The sequence below is a fragment of the Rhinoraja longicauda genome, chromosome 37 (genome assembly GCF_053455715.1).
Source record: "Rhinoraja longicauda isolate Sanriku21f chromosome 37, sRhiLon1.1, whole genome shotgun sequence".
NCBI lineage: Eukaryota > Metazoa > Chordata > Chondrichthyes > Rajiformes > Arhynchobatidae > Rhinoraja > Rhinoraja longicauda.
Window position 1 is genome coordinate 12541009 of NC_135989.1, and position 10030 is coordinate 12551038.

Sequence of the window (10030 nt, forward strand, 5' to 3'; positions counted from 1 at the left end):
GAGCCGTTACCTGGACTACTGTTGCTGTTTCCCCGAGAGAAAGACGACAAGAATAAAAGTCTTTGATCAAAGCAGTAAGTTTTATTTATTGTAAGTCTGCCAGGTCAGGGGTCACCGGGCCTAGCTAAGGAGAGGGAGCCTGAGTTAAAGTTAAGGCTTCGGTTGGGAACTTAGGAGCAGCAAGTGTGGCAGTCTCTCGGTCATATTGGTTTGCAACACTGGTATTGATTGAAGCAAGGGTTCCTTAAAGGCATCTGTCCGTGCAGACACTTCTCAGCAAGGCATCTCCCACCGACCTGTGGACACTGCAGCCCTGAAATCAAAAATGGGAAAGTTCTTTGGTCGGGAGGTCTGAGCTCCCGTAACCGTTGACGACCTTCCGGTTGTTCACTCAGTTTAATTTGCAACACTCTGCAAGAAGTAGAAGATACAGCGTGGAAACCGACCCTTCGGCCCATCGAGTCCGCACTGACAAGCAATCCCCGCACATTAACACTTTCCTACACACACTAGGGGCAATTTAACATTTACACCAAGCCATTTAACCTACAGACCTGTAGGTCTTTGGAGTGAGGGATCCGATGAGGTAGAGGTTAGGTGTAGGAAGGAACTGCTGATAGACATGAAGATCTTGGAGAAAACTCACACGGTCACGGGGAGAAGGTACAAACTCAGGTCTGAAGAAGGGTCTCAACCCGAAACGTCACCCATTCCTTCTCTCCAGACATGCTGCCTGTCCCGCTGAGTTACTCCAGCTTCTTGTATCTATCTTCGGTTTAAACCGGCATTTGCAGTTCCTTCCTACACAGGTACAAACTCGAGTCTCTGGCGCTGTAAGCGCTGTAAGGCAGCAACTCCACCGCAGCCCTTGGTTTACTGACCATATACGTTACGTGCGACTGGATTTGCATTGGTGGTGAGTATCTGTAGCAGCACCAGGACACCAAGGATGGAGAACAGGACTTTCCTCATCTTCTCCAGGGTTCCTCAACGTCAGACAGTGTCAGCTGGGCAGCGCACAAAGACTCTTTATAGGCACCTCAGGGAGAGCTGTGCAGTTAATAATCACACCGCAGTGGCTCCATCACGGGCACTCAACAAACCAAACCCAAACCCAAAGCTAAAATACCTCTCCAAAGCTGCTTCTTATTAACAAGCAGAGGAACAAACGTGAACATTGACCAAGGTTGCTGAAGATCTACAGGAATATCTTGCTGTGTGTGATTCAACAGTGAAAACTGTCACATCTCTGTCTCAGATGTGTAATAACGAAGCAGACCCAATCCGTGGGAATTACATTACTTAGTCTCGATGTTTATTTCTTCTACTGACTGTGACGTTCCAGGTCTTGCATCATCCAGCATACACACGTATGTCACCTGATACACACGTCACGATGTTTGCATATCAACATTCATGACTCATCATTATGACATCCCTCCTTTACCAGGATTAAACTTTAAATTACAATTACTGTGTTCTTTCCCCCAATTATACAATTCTTTACTCATTATGTTATTTTTTCCCCTTAATACAAATATACAAATTAATAACTTGTAAGTTTCCATTGCCTCTAAACAAATATCATATAATTACTAAACAAACTATGACTATAGTCTATAACACAAAATCATCGTATCTTTTGGGAACGCTCCTTTCATGTTTTAGATTTTGCTAAATCTCATCCTTCTAAAGTCCAGTGAATATAAGCCCAGTCGACACAATAGACAATAGACAATAGGTGCAGGATTTAGATTTTAGATTTAGAGATACAGCGCGAAAACAAGCTCTTCAGCCCACCGAGTCCGCGCTGCCCAGCGATCCCCGCACATTAAGACTATCCTACACATGCTAGGGACAATTTTTACATTTACCCAGTCAATTAACCTACAAACCTGTACGTCTTTGGAGTGTGGGAGGAAACCGAAGATCTCGGAGAAAACCCACGCAGTACACGGGGAGAACGTACAAACTCCATACAGACGGCGCCCGTAGTCAGGATCGAACCTGAGTCTCCGGCGCTGCATTCGCTGTAAAGCAGCAACTCTACCGCTGCGCCACCGTGTTGTGGTCTACCAGCTGGCACAAGAACATCAGAGTCTGTTGAATCTGCTAAGGAGTTGCCCTCCAACAGCTACGTCGACCCATGGTCCCGTTGGCAACTTTGTACTTCCAATTGGTTCTGGTGGGTTGCTCCTGCTTGTGATTAATTTTTCGTTTCAATGCACATTTATGTGTAGGTGACAAATAATTGACTATTGATTGATTGATTGATTGATTGATTTGGCATCCGGGGCAATTCCTGACAATTTTTCAGCATCTCTGTCACAACCTGGCCACTACCCTTTGCTACACAAATTTTGTTTGGTACCAACGATGCCTAAATGTCCCTCATGAGCTAATGACACGATCCTTGCTCGTAGTGCCTGCAGAATCACCAATCTGTTACCTCTTAGCAATGTCATTAAAAGGTTTTGCTGATTTGGGAACTATCCAAGTCGGCAAGAAATTGCATTGAGGTGGCGATATAGCCCAGTCCGTCACGCAAACCAGGGTTTCCTCCTCTGACTCCATGTGCACTTCACGCAACCTCGGAAAAGCAGCCAACGTAATCAGAGACTTGTCTCACCCTGGTCATTCTGTCGTATGTTGAAAGGCTGGAGCAATTAGGCTTGTATACACTGGAATTTAGAAGGATGAGGGGGGATCTTATTGAAACATATAAGATAATTAGGAGATTGGACACATTAGAGGCAGGAAACATGTTCCCAATGTTGGGGGAGTCCAGAACAAGGGGCCACAGTTTAAGAATAAGGGGTGGGCCATTTAGAACGGAGATGAGGAAGAACTTTTTCAGTCAGAGAGTGGTGAAGGTGTGGAATTCTCTGCCTCAGAAGGCAGTGGAGGCCAGTCCGTTGGATGCTTTCAAGAGAGAGCTGGATAGAGCTCTTAAGGATAGCGGAGTGAGGGGGTATGGGGAGAAGGCAGGAACGGGGTACTGATTGAGAGTGATCAGCCATGATCGCATTGAATGGCGGTGCTGGCTCGAAGGGCTGAATGGCCTACTCCTGCATCTATTGTCTATTGTCTATTCCTTCTACTCCCTGCTCTTTTTGGTCAGATCCCCATCTGTTATCAGGATTCTGAATAGTCCTTCCATAAGCTGGGGCACTGTCCGATTCACCTCTACTACTTGAGATGTGACCTCTACTACTCGAGACTGCTTCTCCATCACGTAAAAGGGCCAGTATCCTTCAATTCATCTAGAACACATGACGGACATAATCTTACTTCCTTCAAAGACGTCTGCATAGAAAGAGGTTTGTTGCAAACTGACGACCATTGGCAACAGACGATGGAAGATGCTGAACGGACAAGACTCCCCGAAGCAATGAGAGATTTGTTTGTTTTGCTGACGATTGCTGAGATCAACACTTCTCGACAATTATGGGATCGCTTCAAGATTACCTTCAAAGAGAACGCAGAACAATCGATGATCCAAATATCATGATTGATGAGAGGCGTCATGATCAGGCTCTGTTGTATATTCAAGACAAGCTTGTGAATTACAACAAGACACTGGGATACTTTCATGTGCCACTACCAAGACATGGAAGGATGAACCTTGATGGTGACAATCCAGAATTGCTGAGTGAACTGCAGTACAATAGACCTGAACAACAGTGATTTGTTGAAGAGAAGGAGCCTCTGCTGAATGCTGAGCAAAGAGCAGTGTATGTCCATGTGTGCAGCTGCTTGGAAAGGAATGTTCCTTCAATGTTTTTCGTTGATTCACCAGCACGAATGGGCAAAACAATTCTCACCAATTTGATCCTCTCCAAAGTTCGAGGTCAAGTTGATGTTGCTTTTGCTGTAGCATCCTCTGGTATAGCAGCTACATTAATGCCTGGTGGAAGAACTGCACATTCTCGATTCAAGATACCCATCGAAGTGACCGATAATACCATGTGCAACATTGAGAAGAACTCCAACATGGTCCATTTGATCAGGAGTGTGAGACTGATTGTTCGGGATGAGTGCCCGATGATTAGGAGGGAGAGCTTTGAAGCGGTGGACAGAACTCTTCGACATCTATGCAAAAAGAACGATGAGCCTTTTGGCGGCATTTTTACCTTTTGTTGTGGCGATTTTCGCCAACTCCTTCCTGTTGTCAAAAGGGGAAGTGATGCTGATGTTGAAAATCCCTGCATCGAGAAATGCTATTAACGTTCAAATTGTTATATTTTGTTATTCACATTTTAAACTTTAATAAATCCCTTTTCCACTTGCTGTGCCCGTCAGCCGCCCATGCGCAGTAATACCTCCATGTTCCGCGTCACCATGGAAACCCGACGGGCGGGAATGGTGGCGCCGCCAGAGAGCCCCTAAGAATGGAGGGGGGGAGATAAGGGGGGGATGGAGTGGGTGACTGGGGTGTGGGAGGGGAAGGGGGGGAGTGGGTGGGGAAGAAGAGGGGTTGAGGGGATGGAGTGAGGGTGGGGAGGGGAGGGGAGGGTGCTAGACCAATGCAGAAGAAAAAAAAATTAAAGAAAAATCACGATTTTCATTGAGATTTTAAAAAAAAATTTAAAGGCATTTATTTTAAAGAAAAAAGTGCAAATTTTCCCAACATCACAATGGCAACCCAATGAGTTGTGGGCCCAACCGGTCCACTTGGTCTAGTTAACCTATAAACCAGTACAGCTTTGGAGTGTGGGAGGAAACCGAAGATCCTGGAGAAAGCCCACGCAGGTCACGGGGAGAACGTTTACAAACTCCGTACAGGCAGCACCCGTAGTCAGGATCGAACCCGGGTCTCTGGTGCTGGAAGGCAGCAGCTCTCCCACTGCGCCACCGTGCTGACCTCTGGAGGACATGCACAGGTGACGTTTTGGGTCGGGACGCTTCTTCAGACCGATTGGGGTGTAGGAATGAAAGCTGGAAGAGAGGAGGAGGGTCATCACAAAGTGATAGGTGGATAGAGGTGACGGAGGGGTTTGTTTGAAGGGTAGATAGGTTGGCCAAAGGCCAGAGGTGGAAGGATAAACGATGTGAGATGTGGATAGAAGACTTGCCAATTGTGAAGCTAGAGGAAGGAATGTAGGTGGGAGGGGAGGGGAGGATTCAATGAAGAGAGAGAAAGAGTGGGGGAGAGAGTGCAGTTTTTATGTGTTTTGTCTCATTTCAATTTCTATCTAGGACTTGCTCCCCTCCTAGTTAGTTTTAGAGATACAGCATAGAAACAGGCCCTTCGGCCCACCGAGTCTGTGCCGACCAGCTTTCCCCGCGCAATGACACTATCCCACACACACTAGGGACAATTTACATTTATACCAAGCCAGCTGACCTGTACGTCTTTAGAGTGTGGGAGGAAACCGAAGATCTCGGGAGAAAACCCACGCGGTCACGGGGAGAACAGGCAGCACCCGTGGTCGGGATCGAACCCAGGTCTCCGACGCTGTAAGCGCTGCAAGGCAGCAGCTCTACCCGCTGCGCCACCGTGCTATTCTACCACAACTATGGCTCGTTTCCAATAACCAAACAGAGATTTGGGTGAACATTCTGGTGCAAGTACAATTGATAACATATGTGCCACTCGTGTCGTGGTTTAACTTGAGCTCCACGATTCATAGAAGCAAAGGGCAAGGCGGAATAGAGAGAGACAGAGATAGAAAATGAGAGGGGCGTTGAGAGGGGGACAAAAGAAGGGACAGAGAGGGGGAAGAGGGCCAACGGGAGGGAGGGAGAGAGAGAGAGAGAGAGAGAGAGAGAGAGAGAGAGAGAGAGAGAGAGAGAGAGAGAGAGAGAGAGAGAGAGAGAGAGAGAGAGAGTAGAGAGAGAGAGTAGAGAGAGAGTGGGAGGACAGAGAGAGAGGGGGGACTGAAGAGTAAGGTGGGTTAGAGAGAGAGTGAGGGGGTAGAGAGGGGAAATAGATGTTACTTGTGTTTCTGGCCTTTTCCCTGATTTGTTTTCACTGTTGAATCACACACAGCAAGATATTCCTGTAGATCTTCAGCAACCTTGGTCAATGTTCACGTTTGTTCCTCTGCTTGTTAATAAGAAGCAGCTTTGGAGAGGTATTTTAGCTTTGGGTTTGGGTTTGGTTTGTTGAGTGCCCGTGATGGAGCCACTGCGGTGTGATTATTAACTGCACAGCTCTCCCTGAGGTGCCTATAAAGAGTCTTTGTGCGCTGCCCAGCTGACACTGTCTGACGTTGAGGAACCCTGGAGAAGATGAGGAAAGTCATGTTCTCCATCCTTGGTGTCCTGGTGCTGCTACAGATACTCACCACCAATGAGAATCCGGTCGCACGTGACGTATATGGTCAGTAAACCAAGGGCAGTGGTGAAGTTGCTGCCTTACAGCACTTACAGCGCCAGAGACTCGAGTTTGTACCTGTGTAGGAAGGAACTGCAGATGCCGGTTTAAACCGAAGATAGACACAAAAAGCTGGAGTAACTCAGCGGGACAGGCAGCATGAGACCCTTCTTCAGACCTGAGTTTGTACCTCCTTCCCGTGACCGTGTGAGTTTTCTCCAAGATCTTCGTGTCTATATGCAGTTCCTTCCTACACCTAACCTCTACCTCATCAGATCCCTCACTCCAAAGACATACAGGTCTGTAGGTTAATTGGCTTGGTGTAAATGTTAAATTGCCCCTAGTGTTTGTAGGAAAGTGTTAATGTGCGGGGATTGCTTGTCAGTGTGGACTCGGTGGGCCGAATGGTCTGTTTCCACGCTGTATCTCTAAACTTAAATAAACATAAACTAAACATTCTGGAGCCATTTACAGTGTGCAGACACTTGATAATGTTTAGTGCAAGATAAAGCCAGTAAAGTCAATAGACAATAGGTGCAGGAGGAGGCCATTCGGCCCTTCAAGCCAGCACCGCCATTCGATGTGATCATGGCTGATCATTCTCAATCAGTACCCCGTTCCTGCCTTCTCCCCATACCCCCTGACTCCGCTATCCTTAAGAGCTCTATCCAGCTCTCTCTTGAATGCATTCAGAGAATTGGCCTCCACTGCCTTCTGAGGCAGAGAATTCCACAGATTCACAACTCTCTGACTGAAAATGTTTTTCCTCATCTCAGTTCTAAATGGCCTACCCCTTATTCTTAAACTGTGGCCCCTTGTTCTGGGCTCCCCCAACATTGGGAACATGTTTCCTGCCTCTAACGTGTCCAACCCCTTAATAATCTTATACGCTTCGATAAGATCTCCTCTCATCCTTCCAAATTCCAGTGTAAACAAGCCTAGTCGCTCCAGTCTTTCAACATATGACAGTCCCGCCATTCCGGGAATTAACCTAGTAAACCTACGCTGCACGCCCTCAATAGCAAAGATCAAAGATCAGCCGAGGGTCTTCAATGAGGTAGATAGTAGTTCAGCACTGCTCTCTAGTTGTGGTGGGATGGTTCAGTTGCCTGATAACAGCTGGGAAGAAACTGTCCCTGAATCTGGAGGTGTGCGTTTTCATGATGGGAGATGGGAGAAGAGGGAGTGGCCAGGGTGCGACTGGTCCTTGATGATGCTGCTGGCCTTGCCGAGGCAGCGTGAGGTGTCGATGGAGTCAATGGAAGGGAGGTTGGTTTTGTGTGACGGTCTGGGCTGCGTCCACAATTCGCTGTAATTTCTTGCAGAGTGTTGCAAATTAAACTGAGTGAACAACCGGAAGGTCGTCAAAGGTTACGGGAACTCAGACCTCCCGACCAAAGAACTTTCCCATTTTTGATTTCAGGGCTGAAGTGTCGACAGGTCGGTGGGAGCTGTCGTGCTAAGAAGTGTCTGCAAAGAGAGATGTCTCTAAAGATCCCTTGCATCAAGCATTACCAGTGTTGCAAACCAAAATGACCGAGAGGCCGTGACACTTGCTGCTCTTAAGTTCCCAACAGAAGCCTTAACTTCAACTCAGGCTCCCTCTCCTTAGCTAGGCCCGGTGACCCCTGACCTGGCAGACTTGTCATAAATAAAACTTACTGCTTTGATCAAAGACTTTTATTCTTGTCGTCTTTCTCTCAGGGAAACAGCAACAGTAGTCCAGGTAACGGCTCACCCACTTTGGTCAAGGACCTTCAAGGATCAGCGAGGTTGGATATTGACATTGACTACCGGAAGGTGTCCAGTTAAGGGTGTGAAGACTCAACCATCTTACAAACACTAAACCTGGAGAGCTATCTGAGTCAGATATTGGAGGGGTCCCGACACTGAAGGGCAGCACGGTGGTGCAACGGTAGAGTTGCTGCCTCACAGCGCCAGAGACCCGGGTTCAATCCTGACTACAGGTGCTGTCTGTACGGAGTCTGCACATTATCCTTGTGTCCACGTGGGTATTCTCCGGATGCTCCGGTTTCCTCCCACACTCCAAAGACGTGCACGTTTTGGAGGTTAATTGGCCTCTGTAAATTGGCCCCAGTGTGCGCGCGGGGAGTGGATGTGAAAGTGGGATAACATAGAACTAGTGTAAACGGGATGATGGTTGGTCGGCGTGGACTTGGTGAACCGAAGGGCCTGTTTCCGTGCTGCATCTCTAAACCAAACCTAATCTAACCGAACCGAACCAAAGCCAAAACCTAACCTAACCAAACCTAACCTAACCTAACAGAACCAAAGCCCAAACCTAACCTAACCAAACCTAACCTAACCTAACAGAACCAAAGCCCAAACCTAACCTAACCAAACCTAACCTAACCTAACAGAACCAAAGCCAAAACCTAACCTAACCGAACCAAACCAAAGCCAAAACCTAACCTAACCTAACCAAAGCCAAAACCTAAAACTAAAACTAAAACTAAAACTAAAACTAAATCATTAAGCCAAACCATAGCAGATTCATTGAAGGGGTTTATTGAGGAGGCACAGCTGTGTTGGTCTCTCAGTCTGATCTTCTCTCCAGGCATTAGATATCGGTGCTTGCTCCCCTGACCGTGGGCCTTGTGTCCTCGACCTCCTGATGTGGAACATAGAGACAGCAGGGTCAGAGTTAATACGTCCTGTACCCTCGCACAGCGATGTCCACACCAGCTTTGCCATACAATCGCTCCACACTGACCCACTTGTCTGCTATGTTGCGCACTCTGTGCTCCAGTGACCCAGGTTCGATTCCAACCTCCGCTGTCTACTTTAGTTTAAAGATAGTCTCGAGATCGTTGAGAGGGCGTCAGTGAGCAGCTCTACCGTTGCACCACTGTTGACGCCCACATTTGACTCCAATCTAATGCTAAATCCACTCCACCATTGGATAGGGCCATGTCGGGAATGGGCGTCAAGGGTTATGGGGAGAAGGCAGGAAAATGGGAATAGGAGGCAGAGATCAGCCAAGATTGAATGGCGGAATGGACTCGATGGGCCGAATGGCCTAATTCTACTCCTACAACCTGTGAACTTGTGACATGGGGTGGGGGAAGAGGTTGCAGATGCTGGTTTTAACCGAAGATAGACACAAAAAGCTGGAGTAACTCAGCGGGACAGGCAGCATCTCTGGAGAGAAGGAATGGGTGACGTGATCTGAAGAAGGGTCTCGACCCGAGACGTCACCCATTCCTTCTCTCCAGAGATGCTGCCTGTCCTGCTGAGTTACTCCAGCATTTTGTGTCTATCTTGGATGGTCATCTAACCATAAACCGCCCACGGTCCAACGCTTCCCCGTTGAAACGCGGTTACCTTAAAGGCCTTCCAGGTGGTGATTTCGGTGAAGAGGGCGTTGCCGGGGCAACTGGTCTCCCGGTGTTGTCGATGGCCCTGTATGGAGTAGTGGCTGGTTATCTTCCCACCCGCCACGGCGCATCTGGTGAAGCTGTCCCTCACCAGCTCCAGCGCCCTCTGCTCGGGTCATCTCTGCCCCCAGGGTCATCTGGCACAATTGACCCCTGCATGAACCTTGCTTTGCACTTTACCTTCTTCCCCCCTTTTTGTTTTCATTTTCGCCGTGATTTATTGATATATTTGATCGCATCGATATGGAAGTGACGTTCTCAATCACGATGTACTTGTACAATGACAATAAAAGATATTGTATTGTATTGCATC

The 10030-nt window shown here is 47.7% G+C and overlaps 1 long non-coding RNA gene across 1 annotated transcript; it reads right to left on the bottom strand.

Moving 5' to 3' along the window:
• Positions 1 to 8832: 8832 nt before the first annotated feature.
• LOC144610494 (uncharacterized) lies at positions 8833 to 9816 on the bottom strand. The gene is made up of 2 exons (XR_013549429.1): positions 9665 to 9816; positions 8833 to 8951 (listed from the first exon to the last, which is right to left on the bottom strand). It is a non-coding gene; the product is annotated as an uncharacterized LOC144610494 (long non-coding RNA).
• Between the last annotated feature and the right edge of the window lie 214 nt (positions 9817 to 10030).